At 36.4% G+C, this 20172-nt stretch overlaps 1 long non-coding RNA gene across 1 annotated transcript; it reads left to right on the top strand.

The window, feature by feature from the left end:
- Positions 1–384: 384 nt before the first annotated feature.
- On the top strand, positions 385–16869 carry LOC308193462. Its single transcript, XR_013949654.1, has 2 exons — positions 385–734; positions 15154–16869. It is a non-coding gene; the product is annotated as an uncharacterized lncRNA (long non-coding RNA).
- The last annotated feature ends 3303 nt before the right edge of the window (positions 16870–20172 follow it).

Genomic DNA, 20172 nt, shown 5'->3' with positions numbered 1-20172 from the left:
TGAGGTAACAAAACGGTGAGGTCTTAGCTTGAATCAGCTGCTCCTAGGAGAAGCTCCCTTAGGGCAGTGGATGTGACAATCAGCATGTCAAAGTTTGCATTATTCCACGTAACTTCAGGGGTCTAATTGAGTTAGTAAATTAGATCAAATCAATGTGAACATGAAGGGGTCAGTGTGTTTTAAGTCCTGCCTCTCTCTCAGACCTGAAAATCTAACTTTGAGATGTAGAGATATGTTTCTTCCTATCCAAAAATCACAGTCCCAAAGTTTGTTCTCTCTTGTATCAAAAGTTTGTTCTCAATTTGTATCAAAAATTGAAAGGTGACAGTCATACTGGCAAAGAGTGTCCTGAAAAGGACTCTTTTTTTTTTCTTTTTTTTCTTTTTTTTTCTTTTTTTTTCTTTTTTTTTCTTTTTTTTTTCTTTTTTTTTTTTTTTCTGTAAAGCATCGTCTAAAATGTGGATGAGTTCCTTCTGCTCCTTTTTGGGGTATCAATCCAATCTGTTGCCAGCGAAACCCTCCTAACCTCCGAGAGGTCTTATTCTAAGTGAAGTTCTGTAGCTTAATGGATAAGTCGTTGTGGGTTAGGTTGCAAAGCAGCGTCTACGCCTCATTGTTAGTATATATTTTCATGGATTTTAATATTTATTCAGTATGCTACTGTTTTAACTGTTTCCAGTATTTGACAAAAGCTAAATGGACAGTCAGAGGATTCACATTGTGGCTTAAAAATTGTAAGTATATAAATGTTAATAGATCTAAAAATGTTCGACAAAAAATAAGAAGCAGAGAGATCTAAGCAGGAATAATAAAAATAATTAAACAATCAAACAACAACATCATCAAAAAAGAGGGGTTTCAAATAGGAATGTTTCTTGTAAAAAAAAGAAAAAAAGAAAAAAAAAAGAAATTTCTTCTCTTTGTTGATAATGTTTCCTTTGAAGATTTTCAGGTATTTAAAAAATATGTATTATAAGCAGCATTGATGCAGGGTAAAACTCATTGTCAGATATATAAGTGGAAAGTCAAAGTGACTATAACAAGAAATGAACAATTGTCTGCCTTTTGTCTGACAGTTGTAAGAAACTATGCTCTTGAACTGAGGTGAGGTTTAAAGAGAGAGTTAAGTATGTTTTGCCATGCCAAATGATGATAGAAAAATCAGACAAACTTTCAGGGTTTCAAGTCCTTCTTCAACCTGTTTTATTCTGTTTCTTCATGCAAAAGCCTTACATATATTCACACAGCTGAGTAGCCTTAAACACTGTTAGTGAAGATTGTCACTCTTTGCATCCATAAGCATTTACCAGTCTAGGACTTAAAGCTGATATGACAAAGAGCACGTGATTATTTTTTTTTTTAATTTTTTTTTTCAGTCCCTGTCAAAGTCAATTTAAAATCAGTGAAGATGGAACGTATTTATTTCCTTAGGTTGCCAAAAATGTGTCTATCATTTAGAATGTATTTAGCCTTGAAGACTTACAAGTGAGTCCCCAAACTCTTGATGGCCTGTTTAGCAACCTGTTCAAATGCCTAAAGAGAACCTTATGGCAACAGGTTAACATAGTAATATCTGTATTTCAGACTCTGGGTAAACTTTAGGAAAGCTTTAGTTTATCAGCTCTGCTTATGTTATTAATTAAACATATCTTGGCATCGTGATAAAAATAGCCTCCCAAATGGTCTGAAAATTATAGTCAACAATATTAAAGAGCAGACGGTTATTGAAATAACTGAAAGGTAATAAAGTATTAGATTAAAGTTTATTTATTTATTTATTGTTATTACTGGATTCCTAGACAGTGTTAGAAACATAGACTGAGGCAGAAGGCAGAATACTTTGCAGAAAACAAATACTGATGCATTACAATCAGTAAAATTAGTTATTGGAGGTATGCTTAGAAAGGTTATTTGTTTAATAAAGGACACATTACATATTACATGCACTAGGTAAGGTGATCTTTACGGATTACTCTCTAAATACATGACATTCCCAGTACAGCAGTAATATCTGTGCATTTTGTCAGCAGTAGGAAAAGAAATATGAAAGAAACATGAGACTCACAAAGAAAAGCAAGAATCAAAAGACAGAAAAAATAACAGGATAGAAAAGAAATTTCAAACAGAGCAGGACTAAATTTCTGTCATCAACAGCTCTTGGATATAAAATGTAAAACAACAAAGATGCAGAGTGATATCTAGCTTTTAACTTTAGCTGTCTATACTCTCTGTGACTTTGTCCATATGTATTTCGCTTATGTGGCAAGATTTTGGTGGTGGGAGAACTGCGGGGGTGGCCTCTGCAAGCACAGCCCAGCACCTGTCCCATGTCAGATCAGAGCCAGCTCCAGCCAGCTCCAAAAGGGACCCACTGCTGGCCAGAGCTTAGCTAATAAGTCATGTTGTGTACACCTCTGTGAGAGCAGATTGAAGAAAACAACAACAAAAACCACCTGCTGTTCAACAGCAGCTGGGAGAGCGAGGAGTGAGAAACAGCCCTGCAGCCCCCCAAGGTCAGTGCAGCAGGAGGGCAGGAGGTGCTCCAGGCACGCAGCAGCAGTTCCCCTGCGGCCTGTGGAGAGGCCCCTGGTGGAGCAGGCTGTCCCCCTGCAGCCCATGGGTCCCACACGGAGCAGATCTCCACGCTGCAGCCCGTGGAGGAGCCCCCGGTGGAGCAGGTGGATGTGGCCTGGAGGAGGCTGCGGCCCATGGAGAGCCCCCGCAGGAGCAGGCCCCGGGCCGGAGCTGCAGCCCGTGGAGAGGAGCCCACGCAGGAGCAGGGGGCCTGGGGGGAGCTGCCGCCCACCCGTGGGGGACCCGTGCTGGAGCAATGTGCTCCTGACTATGTGGGATCAGGAGCAGAGTTAAGATGAAAGAGCTGCAGATTAAGTGTTATGTACTGACCACAACTCCCATCCTCGTGCCCTGTTTGGGGGGAGGTGGTAGAAGAGTGTGGATGCAGGGAAGGTATTTTTAGTTTGCTTTTAGTTTCTCACTACTCCAGTTTGTTAGTAATAGACAATAAATGATATTAATCTCCATATGCTGCGTCTGTTTTGCCTACGATGGTAATTGGTGAGTGATCTCTCTGTCCTTATCTCAACCCTTGAACTCTTTTCCATTGTATTTTATCTTCCTCTTCCATTGAGAAGGAGGATTGGAAGAGTCGTTGTCCATTAGTATGAGACAACCACACCACACAAATCAAGTGAGGTTCTTAGTGGAGAGGATCAAAAAAGTATCATTACATTAGTATAACCCAGGAAAATCTCCATTTCAATTAGGAAAGTTACACTGTTACAACTGAAGTAGTATGAAGTGTAATTATATCCTGATAACTAATTCCATAAGCATGACAGGGAAAATAAATTTGGCTTTTGAGACTGGGTTTTGATACCACACGTGAGAAATGATGCACATACCTGTGAAGAGAATGTCAGATAGAAAATTCAGGTGCAGAAGAAAATAGGATAGTCATGCTGAGAAAACCAAAGAACACAGGATAGCAATGGGTATATATAAAATGAGAAGAAAACACTGGAAGTGTTTTCATATTCATACTGCAAATGGGCATTGTCTTGGGTTAGAGGCAGGAGGATCATGTTGTGTCTGATGCTTTTCCTCTTATTTTCTATTCAGAAATAATGAAAATTTGTTGACAGCAGTCAACTAGAACTTTTCCAGTAGTAAGCAAAATAAGTATAAATTTTAATGTATCGTTCCGCTGAATTTAATGGACCTACCTGAGGTTTTAATCTGGACCAATAAATAGAAAAGTGAAGACTTAAATGGCCAATGAGGGTGGTAGGATAACTTTTTTTTCTTCTTCTTCTTGTTTTTAAAAGGAAAATGTTAAAAATTTTAATGAGCTTGACCTTTGAGTATATATCTGAGACAAGGAAATGTGACATTTTATTGTTTGATAGCCTCTGAAAATTGACTGGAAAAGCACAGTGTATCTATATTCATTGTCAGGTTGCCAGTTTAGTGATTACTGACTAAAAATTAAAACTGAAAAATAAAATCTGAAAGCAATTTCTATCAACACCTACCCCTACCCCTCTGATGCCAGCCCTCTGGGATGAAAGAAGAAAAGTACAACGTTAAGTTTTCAATGCAGAAATAGCTAAAACCATTAAACTGCATAAAACAAAACCATCCCTATAATTCCAGTTAAGGCATAGCTCCATTCAGCTACCTGTGTGGAGTTTCTTGGTGATAAATGTGGTGATATTTAGTAATGAATTATTTTCACTAGTAATTTTATGTTTAGTGTACACTGCACACTCATTCAACATAACTGTAGGCAAAATGATATATCTTACAAAAGGTGTATCCATCTTTTCATACTATTTTCACAGATCATGCACAAATAAATAAATAAACTTTAGGAAAAAAAAAAAAAAAAAACAAAAAACAAAAAAAAAGCTGGCAGCCAGCTGGCTACTAAGTAAATAATTCACAAGTAGCTGTTGCCACTTAAAGTCCTTTTACAAATAACACTTGCTTCCAGCAGGTTTGCTTCTAGCTTTGCAGTGAAAAATTCCAGGACATTGTTTGGAACAGATTATGTACAGTTCCATGTGACTCCATCCAGCTTTTTGTGTGCTGATTATACTCACAGTCTTTATAATTCATGTACAACACAATCTGTCATTAATCTTACATCAAAAGATAAGAAGTAGATGCATTAGGAATGCTTGATGAGTAAGAGGCCTTAGAAGGAAACTGTAATAGATGTGATAACATGCATACAAAACCATTTGCAAGGCAAAATTTTAAAACATACAGCAGCAATAAAATGGCAAGATAAAAAAGACAAGAGACATGAGGACAGAATGATTAATGAAGTTATATTCCATAAGATCATGACAGTAGTATAATGTTATCACCTGAAGAAGAAAATAACATCTTTGAGGTATGAAAGTCAAGGAACTTGATAGCATTGAGTTGTCAACATGGACACAGCATTAAAAATAATTATCTGCAATATAAATATGTTAATTGGATAATTAGTAGATATTAAATAAACTGGAAAGATCTTTGTAGATCTAGATGCTAATTCTCCTACAGAACTGGATTTTTTCCTTCTTTCTAGACAGACTTTAATCATTCTAGAATATGAACAGATTTTATTGCATGACCTATTTTCTTCAGCAGTGGAATGGGGAAGATTAATTTTACAAAATGAAAAAGGAAGAATATTTCTCTTTATTCAAAATCAGATAAAGCTGACTGAACACTCGACTCTGAATAATGATTATAAATCCATTTCTCCCTTCAGTTATTGAACTACTTTCTAGCAAATTCCAGATTCTAAATATGAATCCCTGCAATTGTCAGACATATTCCAAATGGATCTATAGAAAAATAGGTGGATTTTAGCAAAATATGAAAGCCTTGGTTATCCTGACTGATGCAGTTTTGGATTGGAGATTTCATAGAATCCTATCATCAAATGCAAAAAACAATGACTCATCTATCATTTTGTCAGATTATGTCACTGAGCTAACCTATGCTATACTTAGTGTAGAAGTTAGTCTTACTGATTCTTCTAATGTTACTCCTACAAAGTTACTATTTGTGAGGGATGGGATACAAAAGGCAGCAAGGGATTGTAAGGCACAGAAAAAAGCTATTATGATTCTAAATCAAAGACAAAAATCCATATAATGTCAAGACATTTCTAAATCAGAGGCCACAAATGGAAGGACTCATAATAGATTGTCTGTCAGAGCTGAAATGATTATACAGTTTAATCATATGCTTACAGCAACTATGAAGAAGCAAAATATGACAAAATCTATATTTTTAACGAAAAGGTTGCTAGCCTTAATGCTGCCAAAAAAAAAAAAAAAAAAGGAAATACTTATCATTCATATTATTTTAACAAGTATCGTTTGACAGTGTCCTGCACAACATCCTCGTCTCCAACTTGGAGACACATGGATTTGATGGAGGGACCACGCAGTGGGTAAGGAATTGGCTGGATGGTCGCACTCAAAGAGTTGCGGTCATTAGCTCAATATTCAGGCGGAGATCAGTAACGAATGGTGTTCCTCAGGGGTCAGTATTGGGACTGGTGCTGTTTAACATCTTTGTTGGACAGTGGGATGGAGTGCACCCTTAGCAAGTTTACCGATGACACAGGCCTGAGAGGTGGGCCTGTGCAAATCTCATGAGGTTCAACAAGGCCAAGTGCAAGGTCCTACACCTGGTTTGGGGCAATCCCAAGCACAAGTACAGGCTGGGCAGAGAATGGATTGAGAGCAGCCCTGAGGAGAAAGACCTGTGGGTGTTGGTTAATGAGAAGCTTAATATGATCTGGGAATGTGTGCTTGCAGCCCAGAAAGCCAACCATATCCTGGTCTGCATCAAAAGAAGTGAGGCCAGCAGGTTGAGGGAGGCGATTCTCCCCCTCTGCTCTGCCCTCATGTGGCCCCAGCTGGAGTACTGCATTCAGTTCTAGGGCCCCCAGCACAAGAAGGACATGGGCATATTAGAAGAAATCCGGGGGAGGGCCACAAGGATGATCAAAAGGCTGGAGCACCTCTCCTACGAATACAGGCTGAAAAAGTAGCTGGGGTTATTCATCCTGGAGAAGAGAAGGCTCCAGGAAGAACTTATAGTGGCCTTCCAATACCTAGAGGAAAGCTAGGGAGGGACTTGTCAGAGAGTGTAGTGATAGGACAAAGAGTAATTATTTTAAACTAAAAAAGGGTAGATTTAGATTGGATATTCAGAAGAAAATCTTTACTATGACAGTGGTGAGGCACTGGAACAGGTTGCCCAAAGGGGCCGTGGATGCCCCCATCCCTGGAAGTGTTTAAAGACAGTTTGGATGGGGCTTTGAGCAACCTGGTCTAGTGGAAGGTGTCCCTGGCCGTGGTGTGTGTGTAGGGAATTAGATGATCTTTAAGGTCCCTTCCAAGCCAAACCGTTCTATGATTCTATGATTTCATGTTAGCCATGCAGGTAGCCATATTGATACGCCATTTACTCTGGCTGCAATGTAATTTTCAGGCAGGTAATTTTGTAGTGTGCTAACTGACTCTGATCAAGGGGTGCCAGCTGACTACATCTGACTGACTACTATCTTACAACGATTTAAGGAGCAATGTTACATAACTAAGAATGAACAAATAGCTATTGGTTACAAATATACTAAATGTTTGTCACAAATTTGAATAATAATTAACCTCTCAACATCACTGATAGCTGCTCCGTTATGGATAAGTGCCTATATGCCAAGTAAAGTAGCTGAACAGCTTGAAACAAATTAAATTCATGGGTTTTCCTCCAAGACAAACAGACTGCTTTTGAACACTGAAAGCAAAATAAACGCAGTGGCCTCTAAGAGCTTGTTTTAATGTTTTCTGTCTTGTTTTGGAAATGTATTAACCCCATCTTGCCAGTGGTCCTGCAAGTTTCTGAGAATTTGGAGGTCTAATAAAAAATTAATTGAATTAGAAAAATTCTTGGCAATGCTTACAACAGCAAGTGAAAAGATTTAAATACTGGGCAGGTTGAAGGCCAGGACTCTCACACTTTCTGTCCACAGTGTTGGTTACAGCCCAGACATCACTCAGGCTTTGTGGGCCAAGTGAATGTCAGAGCCTAAAAGCATATCAGTGGTGCCTGAGCATCTCTCTGCTAAATCTATACCAGAAATGCTCAATGTCTTTCTTGTAGTGAGGGGCCCAAAACTCTGAACACAGTACTCGAGGTGTCGCTTCACCAGAGCAGAGTACAGGGGAACGATCACCTCCCTGGTCCTGCCCTGCCTTTTTTTTTTTTTTTTTTTTAAGGAAACCTTTTAATGTGGGCTTGCAAATTTACAATGTGGATATTAGGAAAGTGTGAGTGTTGCTGTTGAGGGAGGACTTGGACTCCAGTTTAACAGATGGTATATCCCACTGAATTCAGCAGGTGGTTAACCAAACCTGTGGAGAAATAAGGAGGAAATAAATCCAAGTGAACTTGAATGTAACTTGAACAGCAAATGTTTGATCCAGCTACATACAGAAGCCTGCAATGAAAGATGTGAAGGCTTCTGAATTGCATTAGAACTGGAAACCAACATTTCTTGCTCTGTGTGCCTGTACAGATATATCTATGCACATACTCACTTGAAATATATACATATGCATATATATTTATAATATTTTATACGATCAGTATTATTTAAAGCATACAATGTGTTGGTCTGTATATTTGCAATCATATTATTTGGTCAAAATACATAATTTGCCATTTTATCAAATAAAATGTCCTTTCTTGTAGAGCTGACTTGTCATTCTTTAAAGTGGAAGAAAGTAAGATAGTGTTAAAGCTGATTACTACTGCTGCATCCAATCTTCTGGAATAGTTGCTTTTTCTCTCTAGGTATCTGTTATTCCATCATAGCTATTTAATTTTTTGAAACAGCAATATTGTTAATTTAGGTATAATTTAATTAATATGCATTTTTTGAAAAGAAAACCTACAGACAACTTGAATGGCAGTCAGTGGATTTAGTTGTTGATGTTTATTTTTGGTTTTGTTTTCATTTAGGCTGTCCATGACAACCTTTACGTACATTAAAAATATAGGGTAAATGAAACATATTAGTTACTAGGACTGATATAAAAATGTATCTAGGAAAAATATTTTTAGCAGTTTTGGATTCCAAAATAGATGTAAACTGAACGAAGTCTTGCAATAAAATTAAATATATGTATTCTTAACATATACCTAAAGAATTCTTTGACAGTTATATCTTAAAAGAAGCAAATTGTAGTATGGCAAAGAAATTTAGTTAACCTGGTATACCCTAACGTTGCCTTGTTTGCTAATGTAGTTGTAGCCATAGCATGCTAGCAGCTAATTCTGCATGTCCTTTGTGCAAAATTCATAACCAAATTCTGTAGAAGCATCTGACAATGTCATGTAGATAAATAAAATCCAACAATTGTACATTTGGAATTTATTCACTCAAAGAAATAACTATTTTATAATCACCTATTATGCAAATCAAAAGTAGTTATCAGACGTTTTTTGTCCTACTACTAAAAAAGCTTGGAAACTCATTTGAATAGCTAGCTAAATTATTGCTGTAAGATGGAGTTGCAAGGTCAAAATCTGACGTTTGTATTTAAGGTATGTTGCTTATTCACTCAAGAAAATGCAAACTGCCTGCAAGGTTGTTAAGAATGATAGTAAGAATTATGTGCAGTGTAAATTGGTAAAATTAATTTAGAAAAAGTAGCCAATGTATGACGGGGAAAAAAAAAAAGGTATTTAAGCATTTGATTACAGGCTTTAAAGAACATTGTGAAAGTACATCTCTATATCCACCAAAAGTAAACATGTATAATAATAACAAAAATAAAAATAAAAATAATAAAAAAGAGAGCCTAAATTAATTCAAAATATACTGCATTAGGAAATCATAGTAAAGCACATTAACTAAGGAGACTGTAATGCAAAAATGCATTATGCATTTTTGAGAACAGACTGGACAACAAGTTTGTGTATGCCTCTGATCAGTGACCAAAGAATCTCCGTCCAGGCTTATGTTTCTATGACTGCATTACGCAGCTTTTTGCTTCCTTTCTGAAAACTAGCAACTTGTGTAAAAATTATGAAGGAGCTTGTGTAAAAACTATTAATATTTTCTAAATAAATGATTCAGAGATAGAAGCATTAGCTAAAGCTGTTCTTATTACCTTTATAAGACTAAAACTAAAGATATATTCAGAGAAGGTGATTCTGAGTACTGTTAATTATTTGTGCTGGTGCTGGTGCTGGTTAATTATATGGCTTTCAATACATTCAGTATTGTACTGACACTTTTTTTTTTTTTTCCTGGATTGGTTCCTCTGCTGCTAACAGGGTTTGAGTGTTTTTTTTTTTCCTTAATTTTTATTGTTGTTATTTCTAGTGAACCTCAAATTATGTTTTCCTTAGCATTGCTATCCATTATTGCTGATTGCATTTTAAGATACAAAACTCTAAGCCATTACTTTTCATATACCTCCATAATATGTTGCATTGAATGTTTTATGTTTTTATAAGTCATGTTACTGGCAATATGAAAAGAAAGAAAATTAATGCCTTCTAGAAAGGAAGGTGATTTTCTTTTGATCTGGTAACACTAATTATTTCTTCCTGAGATACATTCAAGGCAGCTGTGTAGAAGTTGAATTGTTTAGACTCCACTGTTTGTTTGTTTTTTTTTTTCTCTTCTACTTATGTTGTTTGTTTTGTTTGTTTGTTGTTTTTATCTTAAATCAGTTGCACACAATGTAAGCATAAGCTTATGGCTATCATTTAAATATAGACAAATATGATTAAATGAAAATATGCACAACCTCCTTTAGCATAGTGAAAGGAATAGTATGTGCAGAACTAGCTCATGAATAAGTATAATATATCTAGAGGGCTCTTTGAACTACAAAATTGGCTTTAAATAAAAAAAGGGATCAATAAGGAAAAGTTAAAAATAAGTCTAGATTTCTCTAGTTGAGTGCAAGAAAAAACAGAACTACTATCTTTGCATAACCATAATTCAGCTTTTTAAAGTATAATTTGTATCTGAATTAGTAATAGTTTCGCTGACCTAAGGAAATTAGAACTTTTTGTAAGATGTGTGCCATATCATTATAATCTTGATTCCTTACCTCAGCAAATAGCATGTTAAAATACTTTTCATCATTATAGCTTCACCAAATATATCTATCAGCCCACTGCTGTATTTTACCAGTGTAGTACTATGCAGAGATTACTGGTCATGAGTAAGTGAGATTTAGTAGTAAAAACAGTGACATTGAATTCAGCTTCGGTTTTCCCCTTTATGCTAGTACTTTAAGTTCAAATGCATCAGGAAGAGACATCTGAGCCTCACAACAGTGCACAAAGAGAGAAAAATCAAGGCTAGTCCCTCCAGTCAAAATAAAGTGTACAAAAACAAACAAACTAACAAACAGAACATTTAAGTCACTTGTTATGGAATGAAGTTGAGGTTATCAAGGCTATGAAGCATGTAGTAAGAGCCTGCAAGGGTATTTCAAGATGCACGAAGAACCACGGAAAGTTAGAAGGTGTTACAAAGTACGGAAAGAGCCAGACCAGTTACAGACCAGAGCCAAGCAGGTGGTCAGTACCTGGGAACAAGCTCTGAATTTACCAGTAACTACAGGAGAGAACCGCAGAAAATGAATACATCAGCCTCTGCCTACCACTTCTAATATTAATTTAAGAATTTCTACATAGTTCTGAATTATATCAAAAAAACTCAGAATGATATTTTGTCACTGAAGAATTTTGTTTTGTTTTGTTTTCTAAGCTAGGAGTCATAGGTATACGTATAGATTTGAAGGATTCATATAGATTTGCAAGAAAATAAAAATTGTTTGTGTTCTGAAATTTGTGTTTCTCCATCCTTGGGAAAACAAGTTGGATCCTTTCAGAAATGTCAAGAAAATAGAAACACACTTTCTCACTGAAATTCAAAGAGCAATGCTATGAGAGGTCCTGTTTCAAGTCCCTGCTGTGTTTCATTGAATATTTAATGGCAAAAACTTATGATCTGTTGGAAGCACAAAACCAGTGCTTTTCTTATGCAAAGTAATTATCACTTATCCATAAATTAAGTTTGCACCTTGATAGGGTGCAACCTATCCTTAATAGGATTTATTTTAAAATCTCACATTTTTATATATTTCACATTGTAGTATACCCTAATGTGGGACATCATAATACATTTTTTTAAAAATAAAAAGGATAAAAGAAATTATTCTTAGATTTGATTAAAGCTAAGTCTACCTGTCAAGTAATGAAAAATATGTGACAATTAAGTGTAACTTTTAAATAATTCTAACAGGAAAGTATTCAATATTTTTCCAAAATAAATAAACTTCATATTGCTTATTTTTTAGGAAAATCACTTATTCATTCCATTAAATTGTTAAAATAGCTGAGTTCTGAGATTGTTTCCAGACAGAAGTCTTCCTCTTTATTGTTGAATAGTCTTTAAAGTGAAAAAAAAAATGTTACTCTGTTTAAATTTTTCTGAACATACTTGTTAGATTTCCAATGTGTTTAATTCTTTGAATTATTTTTATATTTAAATATTTTTAAATGTTTTTGTTTGCATTGCAGTAGTGAAGATATTGTTGACTGTTTTCATCTCTGAATTCCAAAACAAACCCAGACCCTGACCTATCTCTGTTTACCTAACTCCTTTGATCATGGTATCCAAGTACCTCTCAATGTTGAGTGCAATTATCCTCCTAACTCCTTGTCATATGTAAGAAGAAGATTGTATCTCCTTAAGTATTTTAAGATGTTGACTTTCATTACAATCAGAATTTTAGAAATAATATATATATATATTTAATTTTAAGTGGCAATATCTACCTAGAAAACATGTTAATCTGTGGCTTGTCTAATGCAGATACAAGTAACTTGAGACTTCTGGTTCTTAATAAATGGAATAGATGTAATCACTCCTGTGAAACACTGCTGTCCCCGTTTTTCTGATTGGGAAGAACTATAAAAACAAGCTAAGCAAATAGGCATAGATCACAGAAGAACCCTCCTATGAAATGAAGTCACTTGTCTTAACCTTAGGCATTCAAGCACGTGATTTAGCTGACTGTTGGGGTTTTGGTTTTACTTATTTATTTATTGGATGGCAATCCAATGGATAAATGGGCGGCAATCTCTGTTCACACTAAGTCATATACATAAGTTATACATGCTGAAATTCTTCTTACCCAAAAATGCGTTAAAAAGTTTGTCACAATGTGTAGTATAATAACCTACAGAAATAAGCAAGGGTTTATTTTACTTCAGTGTAAAATGATAATGAGAAGATCAAGAAGTTTCCTATCAAGCAATATAGAGAGATCCTCACTTCTAAAAAAAAAAAAAATAATAAAAAAATCTTATTTCCCCATTTTTCTCCTTTTAATTTTATCCAGCTTTCCAGATCAAATAGCTGACTTAAATGTCTCAGAGGGCATTCAAACTTCTATTTCACATTGATTTTGACAACTGCATTAGTAGGCCCCAGTTATGACACAGATGCTATTCACAGCTGCACACAATTAAATTTTGTAACAGGAGTAGATTCACGCACACACAGAGTGGTTAGGCAGCATGAATCAGTGGCAATTTACATACCTCTAATGACTACAGTAATACTAAATTTAGGCAACCTTTGTTTAGACACCTGAATCTAAACTATACTTGGTCAATGAAGCCTCAATTGCAGTCAGCTCATCCTGACGTAGAAGCCCACAATTGCCGATTACTAGACGGTCTAGAGCAATGAAAACTAAAAGCAATCTAAAAACACCTTACCTCCACCCACCCTCTTCTACCTCCTTCATTGAGCAGCGCAGGGGAACAGGGAATGAGGGTTTTGGTCAGTCTATAGCACTTGCTTTAATATCTTTATCGATGATCTGGATGAGGGCGTCCAGTGCACCCTCAGTAAGTTTGCAGATGACACCAAGCTAAGTGCGTGTGTCGATCTGCTCGAGGGCAGGAAGGCTCTGCAGGAGGATCTGGATAGGCTGGAGCGATGGGCTGAGGTCAACTGTATGACGTTCAACAAGGCCAAGTGCCGGGTCCTGCACCTGGGCGCAACAACCCCAAGCAGAGCTACAGGCTGGGAGATGAGTGGCTGGAAAGCTGCCTGGCCGAGAAGGACCTGGGAGTATTGGTTGATAGTCGGCTGAATATGAGCCAGCAGTGTGCCCAGGTGGCCAAGAAGGCCAACGGCATCCTGGCCTGTATAAGAAGCAGTGTGGCCAGCAGGTCGAGGGAAGTGATTGTGCCCCTGTACTCGGCTCTGGTGAGGCCGCACCTTGAGTACTGTGTTCAGTTTTGGGCCCCTCGCTACAGGAAGGACATGGACGTGCTCGAGCGAGTCCAGAGAAGGGCGACCAAGCTGGTGAGGGGCCTGGAGAACAAGTCTTACGAGGAGCGGCTGAGGGAGCTGGGCTTGTTCAGCCTGGAGAAGAGGAGGCTCAGGGGCGACCTTATCGCTCTCTACAGTTACCTGAAAGGAGGCTGTAGAGAGGTGGGGGTTGGTCTGTTCTCCCACGTGCCTGGTGACAGGACAAGGGGGAATGGGCGAAAGTTGCGACAGGGGAGTTTTAGGTTGGATGTTAGGAAGTACTTCTTTACCGAAAGGGATATTAAGCATTGGAACGGGCTGCCCAGGGAGGTGGTGGAGTCACCATCCCTGGAGGTCTTTAAAAGACGTTTAGATGTAGAGCTTAGCGATATGGTTTAGTGGAGTACTTAGTGTTAGGTCGGAGGTTGGACTTGATGATCTTGAGGTCTCTTCCAACCTAGAAATCTGTGATACTGTGTGATACTTCGTCTCCGTCTCTCCTTCATGATCACTCTCTGCCCCTGCTCCAACCATGGGATGCCATCCTTTCCGAACTGATCCTGTGGGGGCTGCCCACAGGCAGCATATCTTCAAGAACTGCTCCCACATGGCTCCATACCAGGGGGTGCATCCATCAGGAGCGAACTGCTCCAACATGGGTACCCCACGGGCGGCAGCTCCCCACAGACCCCTACTCGGCTCGGCCAGCAGTGCGTCCCTTTTGGAGCCAGATGAAACTGGCTCTGAAACTTATCTAACATGGGGCAGCTGCTGGATTCTTCTCACAGAGGCCACCCCTGCAGACCCCACTACCAAAACCTTGCCACGTAAATCCAGTACAAAATGCTCATCAATTTTTTTTCAAATAATTCTAATATTCTGCAAGATATAATACCCTGGTGATATAATACTAGATCCATTGACTCTGACATTGTTTATCATGTGTTGACTAGTAGATTTCCATTTACCACTTCCACCCAGTTGCATGATTTCTGTGTCAGAGCTAACACTGGTAAGTTCTGGACCGGTGGTGAACCCTTTTTTAAAGATGGTGACACTCTTGCAAAATATTGTTCCTCTAATTCTTGACAGACTGGACTGACAGATAACCTACCAATTAATTTTTCTGCAGTATCATATCTGAGTTCTTTTAGAGCTTGTGGATTAGTACCATCTGGTCCTGATGTTGTTGTTGTTGTTGTTATTATTATTATATTATTATAACATTTTGCATTGATATTGAAATTTCCTTGCTCTCTTCCCAGGAATTCTCTGTAGCAGAGAGTAAGTCTGGTAAAGGAACCTCCATGAAGACATCTGTCATGAGAACGCTGGTGGAAAAAAAAAAAAAAAACAAAAAAACACCTCTCAGATCATTTTGCTTTTCTACAATATGTTTATAGCTCTTTTATGGGAATTTTAAGCTTTGTTAGAGTCAGGTCATTTTGTGTCCCTTTACCGAGCCTCTTCCTCTATACTTTTTGCTTCTTATAGGAGTTATTATTGTACGTTATCAAGAATTGTACGTGTAATATACTGTTTAACCTTGCAACTTCGGTCCACTACGGTAATTGGAGTAATAATTTTGGGAGTATATCTATGAAAGAATCTTTTCTAGAAATATAAATAATTCATGAGAATAAGATCTTACTGAGTAAAGTTAATTGAACATATTAAATAGAAAACAAAGTAGAGTGTAATATTAGCATTCCACCTTAAAAACTTGTTTTATTTTTTTGTAGCTTATCCTTTTTGTATGCAAAATGCATACATGCAATGGTAGAGAGACAAGATACTGATAGTCCAATCTACCTGTATATGTGATAAACTCAAGTCTTTCTTCAGACTATGATCAGATCTTTACCACTCTGTGGATTGTAAACATTTCTGCTATGCACTTATGTTTACAAGATCATAACAAGTCAAAACGGCAGCTACTATAGATTAAAAATTAGGATGAGCAGAAGACAGAATGTAGGCTTTAAAAATAAATGGACTTGGGAGCTATATTAAAATCACCTAGATGGATTTTTAATTTAAGTGCCATAATGCCTTCATTGGACTGTATAGGAAGTTACACTCCGATTATACTGAATAGAAAGCTTTTGAAATGAATCATAAGTATTTGAATGGAGTTGCTTTATAGTTATACCACTAACTAGATTCTATCAAACTCTTTGAAAGCAATCCTTTATGACTACTTTAATGGCAATTTTGGTTATATTTCTTGACAGAAATCTGAGAATCACATTTACAAAATGAAATAATATTATTCAATATATTCAAGTATCAATAACACATAGGACAGGCCAAATTATTGTGTTCTCATGCTCTCCCAGTGTGAACTATTTGGGGAATATTATACCAATATAAACAGAGCAGAAGCTTCTACAAATTCATTCAGATATTCAGAGAGCTAAAAACAATGCCAGAAGGGTTGGTATCTCATATTCTGCAGTTTATCAGCAGTGTTACTGTTATATACATTTTCATATAATCTAAATATATAATTTTGGTCTCTGTTGATATATGACTTCATGTCTTTGTTTGTCAATATGTAAATTATATACCCCACTAGAATTCCATGTTATTTTAGAGGTGGCAGGGGTACATAATGGTATACATACATATTCTGCTTCTAATGGAACAAGTCAAAAAAGACTGCATGAATTTCCCAGAAATATAATTTTAAAAGAATTGTTAAGTGTTCACACTAGATTTATTATTATTATTATTATTAATAATAATAATAATAATAATGCTGTACTTGTTATACAGAGATGGGGAAAAATAAAGTAGGATTTGCTCCAGGACAATGTGAGAAAGATGGGGCTCAGACTCACTAATGAATGTTAATTTTTTTCTTTAAACCTTTCTTATGTAAATCGTATGAAATGCGTGCCTGCACATGAACAGGATTTGTATCTGTAAGGGAACACAATAACTACAAAACCAATGAAATAAAATACTTCATATTTGAAGACTGTTATATTCATTTCCTAGAATGTAGGATTGCTGGATTTTGTTCTTTACATCTTTTTAATATGAATGCAAAAACTGTAAAATTTGCATTCCTGTGGACTGATTGGTTACTCAGAAAGCAGTATAATGTCTAACCTAGTTTTCTTTTACTATATATAAAACAACCTTGTAAAACCTCAAAAATTTTCAATAGGGTCAAACTTGGTCTGTTGTTTTATAGCTCATATTTGGTGTACAATATATATATATATTTTTTTTTTTTTTCGAAGCATGGTAAGTACTACAATTAAGCTATATATGGCATATCCTCTCAGGAGTTTGCCTATGTACCTGAGCTTTAAACAATGCAAATTTTACCTGAGTGTGTATCCAGATAGATCATTTTTCTGCTCTTCATTCATATCAAAACATAGGAAAAATATATTATTTGCTTGTGCAATAACCTCTATAAATTTATGTTTAAAAAAAAAAAAAAGATTTTAAAAATTTGTAGAATCATAGAATTGTTTGAGTTGGAAGGGACCTTAAAGATCATTTGGTTGCAACCCCGCTGCCATGGGCATGGACAACTTCCACTAGAAATTAACAACCCTCTTTTCACCCACCACTAAACAGTATGTGCATATTATTAATTTAAGTTTCAGTACTGCTGAAGTTCCTGAAAGATTGATATTCTTCCTTAAGAAACATAAGACAGTTAAGAAAACTTCACCATAAAAAACAGTTTGTAATTTCAATACAAATCATCAAAGCAGAGAAAAACATGGTAGTTTTAAAGACCAGATATTGAGTAACAATATTGAAACACATACTCATATATTTATTAAAACAAATATTTCAAAAGATCACTAGTTGCTTGAACCAAGGGATGAATATGCAGTCCCATATATACTCTACAGAAGTTTGTGCTTGATCCCTTTTTTTTTTTTTCTATCTAGTAGCTTTTTTCACTGGCTCAGTCATGCACACACCTACTTCCAGGAAGCCTTAAATTTCTGACTACCTTATTCCAATAGTGCAAACACTTCCGTTTATAGGAAAAACAAAAACAAACACCCACATTTTTACATCTTGCACATTTGTCTACATTTTCTTTAGATAATAGCAAGGAGATGTCAACCTTTGGAATTCTGCCTCCTCCTTCACTGATTGTATTCTCCTTTCATATGACTTATTAGTCATCCCTAGATTTATCTGGTATGGCTAAAGTACCATAGTGGCAAAGTTGATGCTTGACATCACTGGCATCATATGAAGCCCTTTAGCAAAACCAGCAACTACTTTCCCCATCTATGGAGGTTTTTATTCTGCTTCTTCACTTTCAGTTTTGTGGTTTGGTGTTAATAACTAACTGTATTTCAGACATAATGTAGTTTAGATACCACAGATTGCATTGTTTCTTTGTGGGTGGCTACTTTGTTTATTCAATTGCCTTTTTTTTTTTTTTTTTTTTTTTTTAGATAAAAACGGTCTGATTGCAACAATAGCCTTAGGCAGAGAGAGAAAAAAATATCTAATACCTTTGGAATTTATCACATCATATCCTATCTATTACAGCTGTTCTGTAATGCAGTTGTCCTCTGCAACAAAATTGACACACAACACATTGTCTGTGAATCTGTCACTGCATGCAATCATCAGAAGAGAGTGAAGACTCACCTATAAGTGGAAGAACGCAGGACCACACACTTCACACTGTTGACCATGAATCAGCAAAAACATTTGCTTCCCTTTCCTGTAGCCTTGTGAGAATATACAGAAAATACACTGGGAAGGGGAAGGTAAAGAGGAAGGGAAATTAGCCTTCTGGCCTGTAGCAGAGGTTCAAGATTTCTTTCCCTAATTTATTTTCCACAAATTGAATAGTTTACAATAGAGGTGGGTAGTGGTAAAGCAAATGTGTCTTTGAAAACAATAAACAAACACTGGCAAGGTCATAAGAGTTGCACACAGCTCTGTGAAACTGGGTCAGTAAGCTTGGTTGTTAAGCTTTTGGAATGGAACCATAAATCATCATTAAGGATCTTGTATCTTCAATGAGCTATTCTTAAGGGAAAGAGGTAAGTCTGAGAAACTATTGCAAGTGTAGGTAATGGTAGGTCTACATGAAATAGTCAGATTGTGAAGCCAGTATTGGAAGACTTTAAGAGGCTCGCTGTCTAGGAAATCGGGAAGATGACTGCTTTTGGGGGAGAAAAGCTACCTAACCCTAGTCCTCGCTGAGAAAAAGGGGAAAAATACTATTTGGAGGATATGAGAGAGAGAGAGAGAGAGAGAGAGAGAGAGAGAAGACATTCAAACAAACAAAAAACGTTACCTATGTTATATTCTACATTTTTCTCCAATAACTTAGAAAGTGTTGTGTTAACTAGCTTAAGTGTTTAGATGACTTCAACACTTGGTAAAAAAAGTCAGTTGAACTTGCTTATGGAAATTAACTACAGATTTGTGCCTCCCTGTCTCTCCTCAGTCCTGTTCAAGAGGAACAGAGAAGGACTATCTTAGCATTCTGTGCTGTGAAATAATTGCAGTACCTGAAAAAAAAAAAAAAAATTATATATATATATATGAAACTGAAGGACCTTTCAGAAGACAAGAATAAATGACATTGGTAATTTACTGTTGGTTATGATTACAGTGATCTTTGTTATGTAAAAGTGAAGGAAAAGCCAATGTTCAGGGCCAAATAAACGTTTTACAGACTGAATAGAGACAAAACTGTCAAGGTTTTAACTATTTATTTTTATTTTTATTTTTTTAATTTATTCTCCTCAACTGCAGGTAGAGGAAGTTTCTTGCCTCTAAATAATTGAAATTAAACAATTGGTTAACAAATGCTTCATTATGAAGAAAACAAATAAAAGCTGGAGGGCTTTTACCTCTTTTCTCATTTGTTGCAGTTATAACGCAAGGAAGATCCAAGCATACCTGTGTTATTTCAAGAAAAAAAAATACTTTTTAAACTGTAGTACTTCATATGACAAAATAAATAAATAAATAAATAAATAAAAATAATACAGTTAACACTGGGAACTGCATGTAGATCATTCAGCTTGTCTGCTGGTTGCATTTTAAGGTTATCTGTTCAGGTCATAGAACTCAGCAGTAACAAAATGTTCTTACAGGTTATTTGCTTCAAAAGGCATTAAGGTTTGGTTTCCATGGCTCTCCGACTCACAGTCCCGAAACTACTATATTCAGCAATACTTGGAGTACTGTAAAAAAAGGTAATTCCAGTTAACCCTGGCATATTGGAAAAGGTAGGCAAAAACTTACTGTTGACTAGTTTTTGTAGTCCTTAA

The sequence above is a fragment of the Anser brachyrhynchus genome (assembly GCF_964034855.1).
Source record: "Anser brachyrhynchus genome assembly, chromosome: 3".
NCBI lineage: Eukaryota > Metazoa > Chordata > Aves > Anseriformes > Anatidae > Anser > Anser brachyrhynchus.
Note: the sequence above shows the minus strand (reverse complement) of the source record. Positions and strands in the feature narration are given on the sequence as shown.